Source organism: Cervus elaphus, chromosome 9 (genome assembly GCF_910594005.1).
Source record: "Cervus elaphus chromosome 9, mCerEla1.1, whole genome shotgun sequence".
Taxonomy (NCBI): Eukaryota; Metazoa; Chordata; class Mammalia; order Artiodactyla; family Cervidae; genus Cervus; species Cervus elaphus.
Genome location: NC_057823.1, coordinates 89,819,107 through 89,837,662, shown reverse-complemented (window position 1 = coordinate 89,837,662; position 18,556 = coordinate 89,819,107).

The window sequence follows — 18,556 nt, the reverse complement described above, 5'->3', positions numbered from 1 at the left end:
GAATAAGACCCTTCTTAAGTTGCGTGTAAGTTCGGGTTTTTTTTTTTTTTTTTTTAATGTTCTGCAGCATGTAGGATCTTAGTTCCCTGACCAGGGATCAAAGACATACTTCATTTGCTTTGGGAGTGTGGAATCTTAACCACTGGATCATCAGGGAAGTCCTAAGTCGTGTGCAAGTTTTTTAATGGTAAAGACTATCCTGTTCCTCCCCAACACTTAAAAAATCTTTTTATTCTGGATAATCTCAATCATATACACATGTAGAAAAATAGTAGTATAATCAAACCCTGAGCTGATTATCCTCACGAATTTTCAACATCTGGCCAATTTTGTTTCTTCCACACCCTCATCAAGTCCCTACTCTCCTACCCTACACACATGCTGGATTATTTTGAAGCCAACTGTAGACATCACATCATCTCATTTGTAAATACTTCAATATTTATACAGTTTTCTAAGGGATGAGTGAGAAACAGTGGTCTCGTGGGAAGATTCTTCGTGATGATGGGCAGGGGAAGTACGAGCAAGAAGGGATGGTTTCCTAACAGAGTTAAAGAAAGAAATCTGTCTGCAATTATTAGGTAAACCTAAGCATTTAAGTAGTTTTCTACCTTATAGTTCTCTTACTTAGAAGAAAATTTCAAAATACATTTTGCATAAATCTTGATCGACAATAGAAATGCTATGCCTATTTTAAATTAATCCAGTCTGGCTTCCAGCAACAACCTTCTACTAATGTGCTCCTACTGAAGTTACCAATATTGCCAAGCTCAACGGAGCTGACCACTTCCTCCTATTTGGCTTCCAGTTTCTCCTGGTTTTCTTTCTTACACTGACCATTCCATTCACACGCTTAAGATTTCATCTTAAACTTTCTTATTTTTTTTAAACACAAAGTTTATTCTAGTTGATTTATCTAGTTATATAACTTTAACTACAATTTAAATACTGATGACTCAAATTTATTTCTAGCCTTCACTTTTTTTCTGAGGCATCATACACCCACACATGTGTTTATATGAAGATTCATGCATTTTAGAATAAATTTTAATGATATAAGGAATATGTTGCACTAAAAACAATATTCTTTATTAAAAATTCCATATAGCATTAGTTCTTGCAACAGTCTCTCATTGATTTTTGCCAAACCCTTGTATCTGTATTCAAACTATAGTTGCACCTGATAAACAAATGTAGTTCCAATATGAATGGACATTAATTCTTTTCATTATGTCAATAAGTAAGACAATACTAGCCAGCTCTAGTACTCCACTTACATTAGAATTCTCTTTATTCCTGGATTATGCCAAGCTTATTCCTACTTCAGTACTTTTGCATTTACCCTTCCTCTTCTCTTTTTCAGCTCTTCACTAGACTGGCTTTTGATCCCAGCTCAGGTGCTGTGGAGAGGCTTTCCTTGACCACTATACCAATGCAGCTTTACACACTCCATCTACTTTCTGTCCTACTGTTCTCCATTATTTTGTTCAAAGATATTTAGCAATCGTTATTTTTTAGTCACTCAGTCGTGTCTGACTCTTCACAACCCTATGAACTGCAAGCCTCCCTATCCTTCATTATCTCCCGGAGTTTGCTCAAACTCATGTCCATTGAGTTGGTGATGCCATCCAACCATCTCATCCTCTATAGCTCCCTTCTCCTCTTGCCTTCAATCTTCCCCAGCCTGAGGGTCTTTTCCAATGAGTCGGATCTTCGCATCAGGTGGCCAAAGAATTGGAGCTTCAGCTTCAGCATCAGTTCTTCCAGTGAACATTCAGGGTTGATTTCCTTTAGGACTGACTGGTTGAATCTCTTTTCAGTCCAAGGGAACCTCAAGAGTCTTCTCCAACACTGCCATACAAAGGCATCAATTATTTGGTGCTCAGCCTTCTTTATGGTTCAACTCTCATATCCATACATGACTACTGGAAAAACCATAGCTTTGACTGTATGGACCTTTGTTGGCCAAGTGATGTCTCTGTTTTTCAATATGCTGTCTAGGTTTGTCATAGCTTTTCTTCCAAGGAGCAAGCATCTTTTAATTTCATGGCTGTAGTCACCATTATCAGTTCTAAAAAAGCAAGGCCTGTACCTATGTAGCTATTTATTCATTGAATGGATGATTTATGCTTTGAGTGAAACAATTCAAACAGTGCAAAAATATACCAGGAGACTTCCACTTCCAGGAGAATGGAGTAGCTGTACTTTTCCAATTACAAAAACAAAAACAAAAAACAACTCTTGGCATAACATAACATAACACAAATACATGAAGATTCTAGTAGATAAAAATAGATCAGAACAGCTAAGGAATTCAGGATCCAGACAGCAAACAACATGGTGAGTTCCTTGGATTTCTTTTTTTAATGCATATCATCCTAGAATGAATACTGGAGAAGCAGACAACTTGAAAATGACAATGGGCGCTGACAAAGGTCCAACCAATGCCTTATCCCTTGAACCAAATGACCAGAAAAGGGTAGCCTAGCAAGACAGAAAGCTTTTTGAAAGCAACTAATTTACCACAGGAAAAATTATGGCTTCATCCCCACCCATGCCAGCAAAGGCCAAGTGGGAAACTGCGACTGTTCAGTTGTCTCTTTATCCTCCCATCAGCTGTCCTCGCTATAGATGAAATTCATTCAGACACCCACTCATATAGTTGACCCTGCTTCCTTGGACCCCCTCAAATTACCCATTCAGAGACAAGTCCTTCCTTACACTCTTTTTCTGAGATACCTCACAATTCTCTCACTGAGCTTGCAGCAAATATAAATAAATAAATTCACTTGTTCAACTACAGTTATTTCTGGTAGTCTTTGGCTGAAGAACACTGACATTGTGAAGTGGCCTTAATCTCTCTTTATTCTTATTGTTAATGTTATTTTAACTCAAATGATAGTGTATTATATACACTAGTTTGTACTTTTATTTTACTTAAGGACATATTTGAAACATATTACGTATTAGTATGTACAGATCTGCATTATCTTTTTTAACAGGAGCATAATAATTCCATACTATGGACGTAAATTAATATATTTAACTACCTTCTGTTCATGGACATCGAATGTTTTCCCAATCTTTTTCTAAATGGCAGTGAATAGTTATGCACATATTTTATGCATTGTTGCTGCTATTTAGTCTCTCAGTTGTGTCCAACTCGTTTGCTTCCCCATGGGCTGTAGCCCTCCAGGCTCCTCTGTCTATGGGATTTCCCAGGCAAGAATCCTGGAATAGCCATTTCTTTCTTCAGGGAATCTTCCTGACCTAGGAGTGGAACCCGGGTCTCCTGCATTGATAGGTGGATTCTTTACCACTGAGCCACCTGGGAAGCCCCACTTTCTGCAATTGTATTTACAACATAATTTCTGAGAAGAATAAATCTTAGTTTAAATGGTATGTACATTTATAATTTTGATACATATGATCTCCAAGACTCTCCAAAGAGTTTGTTTCAAATTACCGAACAATGCTTAACGAAGGCTTTTCTGCTAATTCTCCATAGTTAAGTTTGTAATACCAAACTTGGGCTTCCCATGTGGCTCAGGGGTAAAGAATCTGCTTGCTGCTGCAGGAGACATGGGTTCAATCCCTGGGTGAGAAAGGTCCCTTGGAGAAGGAAATGGCAACCCGCTCCAGTATTCTTGCAAGGGAAATCCTACGGACAGAGAAGCCTGGTGGGCTACATTTCATGGGGTCAGAAAAGAGTCGGAGATGACTTAAAGACTAAACAACGACAACAACAATACCAAACTTAGACATTTCTAGTAAGTGAAAATTTTATCTCCGTGTCGTTTATTTGAGCATTTAATTTATTTTTAGAGAAGCTGAGTAAGTTAAATGTCTAAAAGCTATTTATAGTTCTTTTTAGGCAAGCTGTCTTCCTTATATTTTAGGTTCTAATATAAAAATATATCAAATGTTGGGCTTCCCTGGTGGCTCAGCTGGTAAAGAGTCTGCCTGCAATGCAGGAGACCCTGGTTTGATTCCTGGGTCAGGAAGATGCCCTGGAGAAGGGGTAGGCTACCCACTCCAGCACTCTTGGGCTTCCCTTGTGGCTCAGCTGGTAAAGAATCTGCCTGCAATATGAGAGACCAGGCTTCCATCCTCGGGTTGGGAAGATTCCCTGGAGAAGGGAATAGCTACCCACCCCAGTATTCTGGCCTGGAAAATATAATATAAAAGCATATTAAATGTTATATTTAACAATACATAATATACTATATAACATTTAAATTTTGATCTTATTTCATACAGTATTTTACGTTCTGTCAAATCTGACTTGCAGGGTTTATTTGGAAATATAAATATATTGCTATTCCTCACCTAAGCTACTATTGTGGTTCATCTACAGTGAGAAAATTTGTCTTTACTTTGGTATCCAGCTATTGACTTGCTCAAACCTAAACATAATTATTTCAGTGTTTCATTTCTCTTCTAGTTACTAGTTACCACATTTTACTTTTTAGTCAAAATACTTTTTTCTTTTAATCATTTTTCTGTTTAATAGCCTAATCCACCCCCCCACCTCCTCCTTTTTTCCCTCTCTTTCTCTTTTTTCTTTCTCTAAATATCTTAACTGTTGCCACAGTAATCACTTTATATAATTAGATGCCCCAATTTTGGGAGGAAAGAGAAGAATTTTGCAGGAACATTATGATTTATTAAACTAAAAGAACCATTACTTCCCTCCTGCTCTTGATGCTGTCTGCCTGTAGTATGTAGGTGGTAGCTAAAAATAACTCTATTAATCTTCTCTATATTGTATTCAGTAGCATGTTTAGTGCCTCATTACTAAAGAGAATTCATCCAAAAAAATGCAAAATCCTTTGTTTCTGACTGTTGTGATAAGAACACCATTTGGGTTCAAAGACATCCTGTGAATCTACAAGCATGGGTATCTAACTACAACTTATCTGGTTTTAAGAAATGTAAAGCCAGACAAAGAAGCCATGAAATTTCCTTTTCTTTAGCTAAAGCTCCCCAAAGCTGGTTACCAGACCCCTGCTGCCAACTAAATATTCTGATTTGAAGAGCAGCTCTGAGATTAATAGATAATTTTCAGTTTTATACAAGGCTTCATAGGGAAACTTTCAATCCATCAAAATAACTCAAAAGGCTAGATGGCTTACTTTTCAAGTAGAAAGCATATGTTCTATTCCATTCTTATTAAAAATTTCAGCATATTTTAATCTTAAGTTTTTTTGTTCTTTCTAGTTAATATGATTAGAGATATTATGTATATTCAGTGCTGGACGCATGAAGTGCAGATAATCCTAGACTTCAATATGACTAGATACACTGCCCTTAGCTCTAGGCACAAGAGGTCCCTGCTCAGGGTGCCATACTTTGGAACCCACTCTGGCCCTTCTTCAGCTGTACTTCATATGAGGTGAGGCATCTCAGGGGCCTAAGACATAGCCATCTGAGGAGCAGCAGAATACGTTACCTTAAAACGTGCCTCCGACAAAAATTTTTTGAGCCAGAGACAGTTAAGAAGCAGCAGATGGAGGAAAAACTCTCTTGACCCACCCCTAAAAAGGACACAAACCCTCTCTTTGTTAGAGACAGACCCTTATTAACCCAGAGATGGCACCAGAGGAATCTGCAGACCTTATTCTATTAGTTTCCTCTCATATACCCACCTTCCCAGTTTTCTGCCCTTGAAAGCCTAAAATTGTTTTCCTTTATCCTGTAACTTCTCTGCAAATGTACTGTTCTTTGTTGAATATTTTATAATAGCTGGAGTTCTAAGCCACTTTTTAGAACTACTCATTTTCCCCTGGATATCTCCCAGGTGTATAGGGGGTAAACATGTTAACAAACTTCTGTTTGTTTTTCTCTTGTTAATCAGCCTTTTATTACAGGGCTGTCAGGAAAGAACTGAAAGGGACAGAGGGGAAATTATTTTTCTTCCCTACACACCCACTTTGTGTACAAGTTCCAGAGACTTGGGACCCCAGAAGTCCTTGTCCAAATGGCTCTGAGTCTTCCTCTAGGATTTTTGCCTCGCAAGAACCATGCCCTTGAGTGTATAACCCTAAGCTCACGGGTGGCCAAATGCCTATTTTTTGCCAAGGGTGAGAATGAAGCTTGGGCTTGCAGGCTGGAGTATCTACACATGTACACTAGAGGCCCTCCACAGTGTGGGGGCAGAGTTGGAAAAAAGAAAAGGCTGAGTCTGTCTGGATCTTCCCCCATTACCAAGATTCAGTATGAAAAACTAAAGAATCAGAAATTTCAACTTTGAACCTGGACTTCAGGTCACCATGAAGCCATGTTTGTCAAAGTAGGATGATAGAACATATTTTATTTAACAGCTTGCCAGCCTGATTTATGGGCTTCCCTGGTGGCTCAGATGATAAAGAATCCATCTATCTGCAATGCAGGAGACCTGGGTTTGATCCTTGGGTTGGGAAGATCCCCTGGAGGAGGAAATAGCAGTGTTCTTGCCTGGAGAATTCCGTGGACAGAGGAACCTGGCAGGCTACAGACTGTGGGGTCGCAAAGAGTTGGACACAACTGAGTGACTAGTATACATACACAACTTGATTTGTAACTTGGAAATATTTATACATTTGCACCAGCCTTCCCAATGCTGCTGGGGACTAGGTTCCTTGTTCTCTGTTGCATCTTTTGTCCTGACTCCAGATTATTCAATTTGTTTGTCAAACAACTCATGAATAATAATTTTCTGCAACTATGGTCCTTTTTTTAAGGGAGAAACTAACACTTACTGATTGTCTTAATGGATAATTTAGATTCATTAATTTACTTGCTCTTCAAAGCAACTTTGTGAAGTAAGTGTGATCCCCACCACAGGGATGAGGAAACTTAAAAAGTAAAAAACTAGCCCCTCACAGCTATAAAAGAGCTAACTGGCTTCGTCAAAACTTTCACTCTACTTCCTGTCAACTTTTCATCCCATATCCTGACTTTTAGTGGATATCCCAACTTCCTATTGTACTTACAAGTTTGAGAACAAGTACAGTGAAAGTTCTTAAATTATATTCTACCTCACAGTCTCTGAGTATCTTCACCCTACCTCTCTTTTATCCACTCTAACTTCCTTCTCTTTATGTAGATAATCCTCCACTTCTGACTCTAAGAGATCTAAATCGTATCAACTTTCTCTTCTCCTGCTTCACTCCCATCTTTAACCTGTACCTCTCAATTGGCTTCTCCTCTGATAAAGTGTTTCCTGTTCCAAAGGAATATTTAAAACTTGTTGATATCTTTGTTAATTCCTCAATCTTCTCCTTTCCATAGCTGAATTTCTTCAAAGTGAAGTTAATCACTATCTCATCATTCTTTAACCTTCTACAATCTGTATTCCCTAATTCTACAAAAATTGCATCCAAAGGCCCTGTGAAAAACTAATATTTTTAAATAGATAACATACTTAGTAAAATGCATAAAGCATGGTAATCTTAAGTATGCAGTTAGAAGATTTTTGTACATGCATACACTCTTGTAGCCACCATGTAGATTAAGATACAAAATACTTCCATTACTCCATAAAGTTCCTTTGTGCTTTTTTCAGTACATACCACCAGCTACTATCCCATCCCCACCTACCCAAAAGTAATGCTGTTGTGATTTTGGTAAACATTGATTAGTTCTGCCTGTTGTTGAACTTTATACAAATGGAATCATGCTACAAATTTACTTGCGCATACTTTTTGTGTCTTATTTCACTTAAGATAGTATCCATGAGTATCCATCTTTTTGTTGACTCTGTGAATAGTTCTTTATTTTTTTCAGTTGTTTATAATTTTTTTTCTTTTATCCCTGGTAATATTCCATTGTATGAACATACCTCAATTTGTTTGTTCTTTAGCCTGTTAATGGAAATCTGGTTTGTTTCCAGCTTGGAGTTATTATGAATGAAGTTGCAATAAATATTCTTTCAAAAATTGTTCTAGGGAGACATGCTACTTTTCCTGGGTATATACATAGAAATGAAACTGCTGTGTCATAAGTTGAGTGAGCTTGACATTAGTTGAGACAGACAATTTTACAAGCAGTTGTTTTATTTTATGGTCACAGGAGCAATGTTTAAAAGTTGGCCATATCCTTCTGGCATTGGATATTGTTAGTCTTTCAAAAAACTTTAATATTTTCAAATTTTAGTCTTTTTGGTGCATGAGTAATGATATTCATTGTGGTTTTAACTTGTATTTTCCTAAGAACTAATACAGTTGAACACCTTTTTATATGTTTATTGCTCATTTAGATATGTACTTTTGCAAAGTGCCTACAGATATTTTATGCAATGTTTCTATTTGATTTTCAGCATTTTTATAATTGATTTCTAATGCTTTCTCAGATATATGTACTATAAATGTCTTTTCCTGGTTTGTGGCTTGCCTCTTCACTTTCCTGATGGTGTCTTTGATGAGAGAAATGTGAACTTCTGATGCTATCTAATTTGTCAATTTTAAATTTTATGATCAATACTTTTTAAGTCCTGTTTAAGAGATCGTATCTGCCCTAAAGTCATGGAGATATTCTCCTATATTTTCTTTTAGAAGCTTGAAAACATTTTCTTTCACTTGTAAGTCTAAGACTCATTTCAAATCAATTCTTGTCTATGCCAAGAGATAGGAATCAGGTTAATTTCTCTTTTGTGTGACATTTGGTTGCTGCAGTACTATTCATTGCAAGATCTTCTTTTTCTCATTAAATGATATTGGTGCCTTTGTAGTGAATTAGTTGACTGTATGAGTAGGCATCCCAGATGGCCCTAGTGGCAAAGAACTCGCCTGCCAAGGCAGGAGACGTAAGAGATGCGGGTTTGACCCCTGGGTCACGAAGATCGCGTGGAGGAGGGCATGGCAACCCACTCCAGTATTCTTGCCTGGAGAATCCCTTGGACAGGGGAGCCTGGCGGGCTACAGTCCATTCATAGTGTCTCAAAGAGTCGGACATGACTGAAGCGACTTAGCATATGTACACACGGGGCTAAAATGGAGCAAAACGTTAACTCCTAGATCTTTGCAAATGATTTTTGTCTGGTAGAGAATATAAATCTAAAGGCTATGATTTATTTTGACCTGTAAAAACATTAACCAACAGGACATTGTAACAGCAAATTTATTTCAGCACACCTTTTGTGACTATCTACATATACTCAAGTTTCTCTAATTTTTTTGTGAACCAGCTTTATCATCTTGCTGGTTTCCTGATTAAAGAATTAAATAGAGCTTGGAAACATATTCACTTTACATTTGTACAGTAGTCATGCCTTTAAGTTTTGAATATTATACTTTGACAATAGTGAGGAGTTAAATTTATTCCAATGAGTTACATGAACTAGGTGACTGGTGAGGCCGTTATGCAAGGTAGAGCGTACATAATAAGTCTTTTAGGAGAAATGACTGTTGTTTTGGTATACTATTTTCCATTAAGATGGACATGCTAACACACAAATGATCTAGGTTTGAAAACTGAGAGTAGAGGGCTAGAGGAACATTTTTGAGAAATTTTAGGTGATTGTTGGAATTCAGAAGATGAGAGGGCCTAGGATAGCATGGAAAAACTAAGGATATGATTCTGCCAAAAATAAACATTTAGAGAGTGGATGAAGAAAAGTCATCAAAGAAGGAGTAGTAAAAAGCAGCCATGAGAGTAATTTTAAAGAGTGAGTGGTCAGTGTGCAGATGCAACCCAGGGGACAACTAGGATGGGAATTGAAAAAAAGCAATTGAACCTAGCAATTAAGAAGTCTTTGGTGACCTAGTAAAAGCTCTTCCAGTAGCGAGGTGAGGATGTAAGCTAGATTTGCTGTGGGCTGGGAGAAAATGAGATATGAGGAAATGGATGCTGTAAATATAGATTGTTTCAGGAAGTTTGGCTCTAAGACCTAAATCAGATCATAATAATTCACTGCTTAAAACATGCTGATGGGTTTCCATTACACTTGAAATAAAATTCATCTCCTTATCATAGTTTATTAGGTTCCCATGTGATTAGGACTCTATCAATCTGCCTTCCTGTACAACTCTGCCACTCTCATCATGCTTCAGACGTATTGAATTCTTTTTTTTTTCCCTTGAATATGCCAGTCTTGTTCCTATCTTAGGACCTTTGCTAGTTTCTCTTTTTGATATACTCTCCCTCCAGACCTTTGTAACTCTTGTACGACAGTAATGAAGGCATCCTTTAAAAGAACTTTTAAAAGAAAGTTAAAAAAAAAAAAATCCTGCTGTGAGGAGCATAGGAACACCTTCCAGCTGTCATACCTTCAGATCCACTCACACTGAGACCACACTTAGCCTGGGCTGCACCTAGCTGGTGAGTACAGCATGGATATCAGAGCTAGTTAGTGTTAGGCTATTTCTGCCTACCATCAGTTCAGTTCAGTCACTCAGTCATGTCTGACTCTTTGAGACCCCATGAATCGCAGCACGCCAGGCCTCCCTGTCCATCACCAACTCCCGGAGTTTACTCAAACTCATGCCGATCGAGTCGGTGATGCCATCCAGCCATCTCATCCTCTGTCGCCCCCTTCTCCTCCTGCCCTCAATCCCTCCCAGCATCAGGGTCTTTTCCAATGAGTCAACTCTTCACATGAGGTGGCCAAAGTATTGGACTTTTAGCTTCAGCATCAGTCCTTCCAATGAACACCCAGGACTGATCTCCTTCAGGATGGACTGGTTGGATCTCCTTGCAGTCCAAGGGACTCTCAAAGGTCTTCTCCAACACCACAGTTCAAAAGCATCAATTTTTCTGTGCTCAGCTTTCTTCACAGTCCAACTATGGTAGTAGGGCTCCTCAAAAGGGCAGTTCTTGCTTTGGGGCTCGTCACTGGCCCCAGGTTTTCTCACAACTACGTTTCACTCTAAAGCTCTTCCAACCTGATTTTCCTTCCTTCCTGCTCTCCCTTCCCAGGTGTCACAACTAGACTGTGGTTTGAAGACTCTCTTGACATCCTCTTGCCACACCTTTACCCTCACAGATGTTTCCTAGTCTCTGTCACACCTAATCCTATCTTCTCTTCTGCACTTAGAGGATCTGTGACACAGCCGGCAATCATTTTATATGTCAAATCAAAAATCACTTTCTCAGAGCCTTCCCAGATCTGTGGTGCTCAACCTCTGAGCAGTAAACTCACCTCTTACCTCATTCTCCTGTCTTAGTTTCTTCATAGAATTTATCATTGTATTAAAAAAATTTTTTAAACAGATTTTAGTGTGCTATTTTAAAGTAAATTATAAACATTTTAAACATTTCACTTCTAAATACTTTAGTTTGTATCTCTAAATAAGAGAGCATTTTCATAGATGGACAGAATATTATTAGAATATTATTAGATGGACAAAATAATAATTTGTTTATATCTTTTAATTCCATGTCCATATTCAAATTTCCTCGGTTGTCTACATAATGCCTTTTTTAACTGCTTGGTCCAAATCAGTATTTAATTGAGGATAAGGAATTCTATCTGATTCTAATATCTTTTAAGACCCTTTGAACTAGGTCAGCCCCCTTTTTCATGCACTAACTTAGTATTATTTTGAAATTTACCAATTTTTAAAATTTTTTATTTATTTATTTTTCATTTATTTTTATTAGTTGGAGGCTAATTACTTTACAATATTGTAGTGGTTTTGGCCATACATTGACATGAATCAGCCATGGATTTACATGTGTTCCCCATCCTGAACCCCCCTCCCACTTCCCTCCTCATCCCATCCCTCTGGGTCTTCCCAGCGCACCAGCCCTGAGCACTTGTCTCATGCATCCAACCTGGACTGGTGATCTGTTTCACATTTGATAATATACATGTTTCAATGCTATTCTCTCAGATCATCCCACCCTCGCCTTCTCCCACAGAGTCCAAATGTCTGTTCTATACATCTGTGTCTCTTTTTCAGTCTTGCAAATAGGGTTATTGTTACCATCTTTCTAAACTCCACATATATGCATTAGTATACTGTATTGGTCTTTATTGTTCAGGCTTACTTCACTCTGTATAATGGGCTCCAGTTTCATCCATCTTATTAGGACTGGTTCAAATGTATATAGTCTTTTTAATGGCTGAGTAATATTCCATGGTGTATATGTATCACAGCTTCCTTATCCATTCGTCTGCTGATGGGCATCTAGGTTGCTTCCATGTCCTGGCTATTATAAACAGTGCTGCGATGAATACTGGGGTGCACGTGTCTCTTTCAGATCTGGTTTCCTCGGTGTGTATGCCCAGGAGTAGGATTGCTGGGTCATATGGCAGTTCTATTTCCAGTTTTTTAAGAAATCTCCACACTGTTTTCCATAGTGGCTGTACTAGTTTGCATTCCCACCAACAGTGTAAGAGGGTTCCCTTTTCTCCACACCCTCTCCAGCATTTATTGCTTGTAGACTTTTGGATAGCAGCCATCCTGACTGGCATGTAATGGTACCTCATTGAGGTTTTGATTTGCATTTCTCTAATAATGAGTGATGTTGAGCATCTTTTCAGGTGTTTGTTAGCCATCTGTATGTCTTCTTTGGAGAAATGTCTGTTTAGATCTTTGTCTCATTTTTTGATTGGGTCATTTATTTTTCTGGAATTGAGCTGCAGGAGTTGCTCGTATATTTTTGAGATTAATCCTTTGTCTGTTGCTTTGTTTGCTATTATTTTCTCCCATTCTGAAGGTTGTCTTTTCACCTTGCTTATAGTTTCCTTTGATGCATGCACTAACTTATTGAAGAGAATGTCCGATTACCTTATAGAATGCTTTTTCTGGACTAGCCCCCCTGCTTTTTTTTTTTTTTAAAAGAGGTTTCTTTATCTATTTCCTATAGAATGGAAAATTAGATATTACAATGTAATAAAATTCAAGTTAAACATTCTAGGCTAAAAGATGTAAGAGGTTGGGTTGGCTACTTCATATTAATAACATTAGCAGATATTTGATACCTGGTAATATTGCAATTGGTGTTGTTAATTTAGACCATTATATCAGACTGGTGATGCATGCGTGTGTGCTAAGTCGCTTCAGTGGTGTTGGACTCTTTGCAACCCTATGGACCGTAGCCCACCTGGTTCCTCTGTCCATAGGATTCTCCAGGCAAGAATACTGGGGTGGATTGCCGTGCTCTTCTCCAGGGGATCTTCTGACCCAGGGATCAAACCTGTATCTCTTATGTCTCCTGCACTGGCAGGCAGGTTCTTTATCACTAGCGCCACCTGGGAAGACCAGACTCATGGTACCTTGTGGTAAAAAGACATTTCCCTCCTTGGGACAAGAAAATCATCTATGTGGTATTACTTTGGAAGTGTATGAAGATGTATTCATAGTTCTCCATCACAAACCAATGAACCAAGGTGGTATGAACCCACCTTTATCTCTTCTGCAAGGCTACTCAATTGTTCCAACACAACTTATCTAACTACTAGGGAAAAGTAATGGACTAGACATAGTTTTGCCACAGATTTGACTTTTTAATACCAGAAAGGAAATCATAATCATAGGGACTTAGTCTTATGACTTAATCAACAATGAAAAGCAAGCTATAAGAGATGCCCTAGACAGAGAGCAACAGGAAGGAGAGATTGGGTAAAATATACTTGAAAGCAGTACTTGGAGAACAAGAAAATAATCTTTTGGTTTGGAACAGGTCAAGGTCAGATTATAAACAGTTTTCAGTTATATTATGAAAAATAATACCCCCTTGTCCTTCATGTATTTGAAATATTTTTTCTACTTCATTATTTGCCTTAGTTCCCTGATCAGGATCTTAGTTCCCAGATCAGGGATTGAGCCCAAGCCACCTGCAGTGGATGTGTGAAGTCTTAACCACTGGACTGCCCCGGAAGTCTGCCGTTTAATTTTTTAATCTTTATATTTTTAGATCTTTATTGGTTTTAATATCATACTTGTCTTTTACACACACACACACACACACACATTCTATCTATTGCTTGCAATCCATTCAATTTTTCTTCTTGAAAACACTCTAGGTGTCTATTTTAGGTTAACTGCTTTCTAAGCCTTTTGTATCTTGCCTTTTCGCTTTTCATTAAATTATGAAATGTATTAGTTTTCTTTTACTGCCATAAAAGATTACTTCAAAGTCAATGACTTAAAACAACCACTCACTATGTCTCAAATTTATGGGTCAAAAGTCTAGCACAGTGTGCTTCAACTGAGTTATCTGCTTAGGGTCTCACAAGGCCTAAATCAAGGTGTTAGAAGTGACATGCTTCTTTCTGGAGGCTCAGAGGATGAATCTGGTTAATCAGATCACTGCCAGGATTTAGTTCCATGCTTTTGTAGGACTGAATCCCTGTTTCCCTGCTGGTTGATGGCTGGAGGTTGTCTCAGCTACTAGAAGCTGCTCACATTCTTTGATTCATGACATCATTTCTTCATTTTAAAGTCAGCAATGGTGGGTCGAGTCCTTCTCATTTTGCACATCTCTCTGATCTCTTCTCCTTCAACAGGGAGAAAGTTTCCTAATTTTTAGGGCTAATGTAATTAGATTGAGATTACTGGATAACTGCCCTATCTTAAGGTTGGTAGTGTTAATTACACCTGCAAAGTTCCTTTTGCCATGTAATATAACACATTCACAAATTTCAGGAATTAGGGCACAGACATTTTTGGCTAGCCATTCTATTTCCCACACTGAGTTATAATTCTTGTGTTTTACATCTATCTTATTTTTTAATTTCACTCATTTTTATGGAGTACACCGCTTAGCATAGATGATGATTGAGTTTACTGATATACTTATCATGTTCTCACATTTGATTTTTGTCTTGACAGGGAATAGAATTCTAAATTCAAAATAATTTCCCCTTAAAATTTTGATGGCATTGTGGTCTTTCTAATGCTTCTGATAAAAAATCTAATGCTAATTCAATTATTATTCTTTTATAGAAGATCAGATTCTTGTTTCTGAAAGCTGTTAGGCCTTTATCTTTTCTTTATGATGTTATGAAATATCTTGTTGATGTGGTGAGATGTGGTTTCTTTTACCATTTATTTTGTTCCGCACTAGGAATGTCTATCAATCTGAAGACCTGTGCTACTCTTCATTTCCTTGAAATTTTTCTTCAGTTAATTATTACTTTGATAGTTTTCTGCCTCTTCTCCAGTTGTTACTGTCTCTTTCTGGAATTCTTATTTGTCATATGATGGACCTACTGAATTAATCCTCCACATTTTTTTTTTCCTTTCAATTTTTTCATGTTTTTGTCTGAATGCTCTATGTTCTGAAATATTTCCTCAATTAAATCATCTCACTAATGTATTAAAATGTTAATTTCTGTAATCATTTTTAAGTCTTTTCTTACTGTCAGGATGCTTTCCTTTTTCAAAGTATCCCATTCTCCAATACAATATTTTCTTGACTCTTAGAAAGCTTAATATTATTACTTTATCATGAGTTTCTTTTGGTTCCTAAGTCCAGTCTTCTTAGATAGCTGTTTCCTTAATTTCATCCTTCATACCATTGATTTTCTTCAGATTTCTAGTGGTTTTTTATTTTTTCATTCACTTTTTAAGAGTGGGGTTCTAAATAGAGGTGAAGAGAGAATAACAAGGAGGGGAACTTGGAGAAACTGAAGAGGAGTGGTTTCCTAAAGAGTTTTTAAACTTACATTTTTATTGAGCCTTCTTCTCATTTCCACCCTCTACTTTGTAACTCTAAACCTAGTGTCTCTCTGGGACTCTGCCAGGCAGATCAACTCTCTCTGAATCATTAGACACCTCTTGCAAATTCTGAGATGCCACTTTGGTGATCTGTGTCATTTGTTAACAGGTTTCCATATCTCTTTTGATATTTCAGATATCTTTTTGAAATATCTTGTCTGTAGATGGTACTTCTCCGAGTCACTTCAGTATTAGAAATTAATTTCTCAACGATTGTTTCATTAATATTTCAGGAGGAAGACTAAACAAACAACTAATGCTACTGATCTTCCTAAACCAGTTTATCTACTTTTGGCTCTGCTCTGGCTCATCATGGGCTTCCCTGGTTGCTCAGAGGGTAAAACGTCTGCCTGCAATGTGTGAGACCTGGGTTTGATTCCCTGGAGAAGGAAATGGCAACCCACTCCAGTACTCTTGCCTGGAAAATTCCATGGACGGAGGAGCCTGGTAAGCTACAGTCCATGGAATCTCAGAGTCGCACATGACTGAGCAATTTCACTTCTGGCTCATCATGGAGCATGCATTCACTGACTTTAAATGCTTTTAAAATGCCAAGTGGAGAAGGAAATGGCAACCCACTTCAATATTCTTGCCTGGAGACTCCCATGGACAGAGGAGTTTGGGATTGCAAGAGTTGGACATGTCTTAGCGACTAAATCACCACCACCAAGATGCTAAGGGTTGTGCTCTCTTAAATTAAGCTAAGAAGGTCTCCATCATGCTTTGGATTTAAAGCACAAGAATCAGCTCTTCAAGAATTTTAAAACTCACCCATAAATCTGAGTTGGCTGGATGCCTTTTTGTTTTGAGATAGAGTTTTGCATAATTTTAAAGTCTTGTCTATAGCTTCAGTTTTCTTTTTTGAGTCCTTATCTTTGTTTTCCCTGAAAAGTGACTATTTCATTTTACTATTAATATTTATTGGCAGAATGAAGTTGTATAAAGTATTTTAATAGTTTTTAAAACTCCCTTTAAACTATTGACTTTATTAGTGGCAATATTTCCTTTCTTGTTACAATTCCCTATTTCTGTCCATTTTATTGCTATTGCCAAAAACCAGTTTATTATTAGATTATGAGACTATCAATTATTATTTTAACAATTTTCTTCTAAAAACCTATTTTCTTTTGTTGTTTTATCTTTAGTAATTTCTTCTTCCTAATTTCAATTAGTTAATTTTGTTTATTTCTAAAATATTCAAATCAGTGTTGGTTTATTTTTATTCTTGTTTAATATTAAAGTAACTTTGTTCTATAGCTTGGTCTATATCTTACAATTTTAACATAGTTTTCCATTGTCATTACGGTCTAGTATGTAATCACAATTTTATTGTCCTTTTAGACTCAAAGGTGATTTATACTTTAAAATTTAGAGTTTTTTACTTCTGTTATTTTTGGGGGGCTATCCTGTAGCTATTAATTCTTAGCTTTACTCCATTATGCCATCTTTGCATGTGTGTTAGTCGCTCAGTCGTGTCCGACTTTTTGTGACACCCATGGACTGTGGCCTGCCAGGCTCCTCTGTCCATGGAAATCTCCAGGCAAGAATACTGGAGTGGGTTGCCATTTCCTATTCCAAGGGATCCTCCCCACCAAGGGATACAACGCAAGTCTCCTGCATTACAGGTGGATGCTTTACCGTCTGAGCTACTGTACCATCTTTCAGTTCAGTTCAGTTCAGTCAATCAGTCATGTTCAACTCTTTGCGACCCCATGGACTGCAGCACACCAGGCCTCCCTGTCCATCGCCAACTCCCAGAGTTTACTCAAACTCATGTTCATTGATTCTGTGATGCCATCCAACCAGCTCATCCTCTGTCATCCCCTTCTCCCGCCATCAATCTTTCCCAGTATCAGGGTCTTTTCCAGTGAGTCAGTTCTTCATATCAAGTGGCTAAAGTATTGGAGTTTCAGCTTCAGCATCAGTCCTTCCAATGAATATTCAGGATTGATTTCCTTTAGGGTGGATTGGGTGGATCTCCTTGAAGTCCAAGGGACTCTCAAGAGTCTTCTCCAATACCACAGTTCAAAAGCATCAATTCTTCTGCCCTCAGCTTTCTTTATAGTCCAACTCTCAGATCCATACATGACTACTGAAAAAACCATAGCTTTGACTAGACAGACTTTTGTTGGCAAAGTAATGTCTCTGCTTTTTAATATGCTGTCTAGGTTGGTCATAACCTTTCTTCCAAGGAGCAAGCGTCTTTCAATTTCATGGCTGCAGTCACCATCTGCAGTGATTTTGGAGACCCCTAAAATAAAGTCTCTCAGTGTTTCCATTGTTCCCCCATCTATTTGCCACGAAGTGATGGGACCAGATGCCATGATCCTAGTTTTCTGAATATTGAGCTTTAAGACAACTTTTTCACTCTCCTCTTTCACTTTCCTCAAGAGGCTCTTAAGTTCTTCACTTTCTGCCATAAGGGTGGTGTCATCTGCATATCTGAGGTTATTGATATTTCTCCCGGCAATCTTGATTCCAACTTGTGTTTCATCCAGCCCAGCATTTCTCATGATGTACTCTGCATATAATAAGTCAGGTGACAGTATACAGCCTTGACGTACTCCTTTCCTGATTTGGAACCAGTCTGTTGTTTCAGGTCCAGTTCTAACTGCTGCTTCTTGACCTGCATACAGATTTCTCAGGCGGCAGGTCAGGTGGTCTGGTGTTCCCATCTCTTTCAGAATTTTCCGGTTTGTTGTGATCCACACCGTCAAAAGCTTTGGCATAGTCAATAAAGCAGAAGTAGATGTTTTTACCATCTTTACTTAACCAAATTTAGATCATCCTTCTAGGCTTAACATACATGCCATCTCCTTCAAGAAGTCTTTCTTATACCTTCTGTGTTCTCTCCCTTCTCTAAATGTGTACATGTATCTTTTTATATTTATACCACAGTTTTATATATT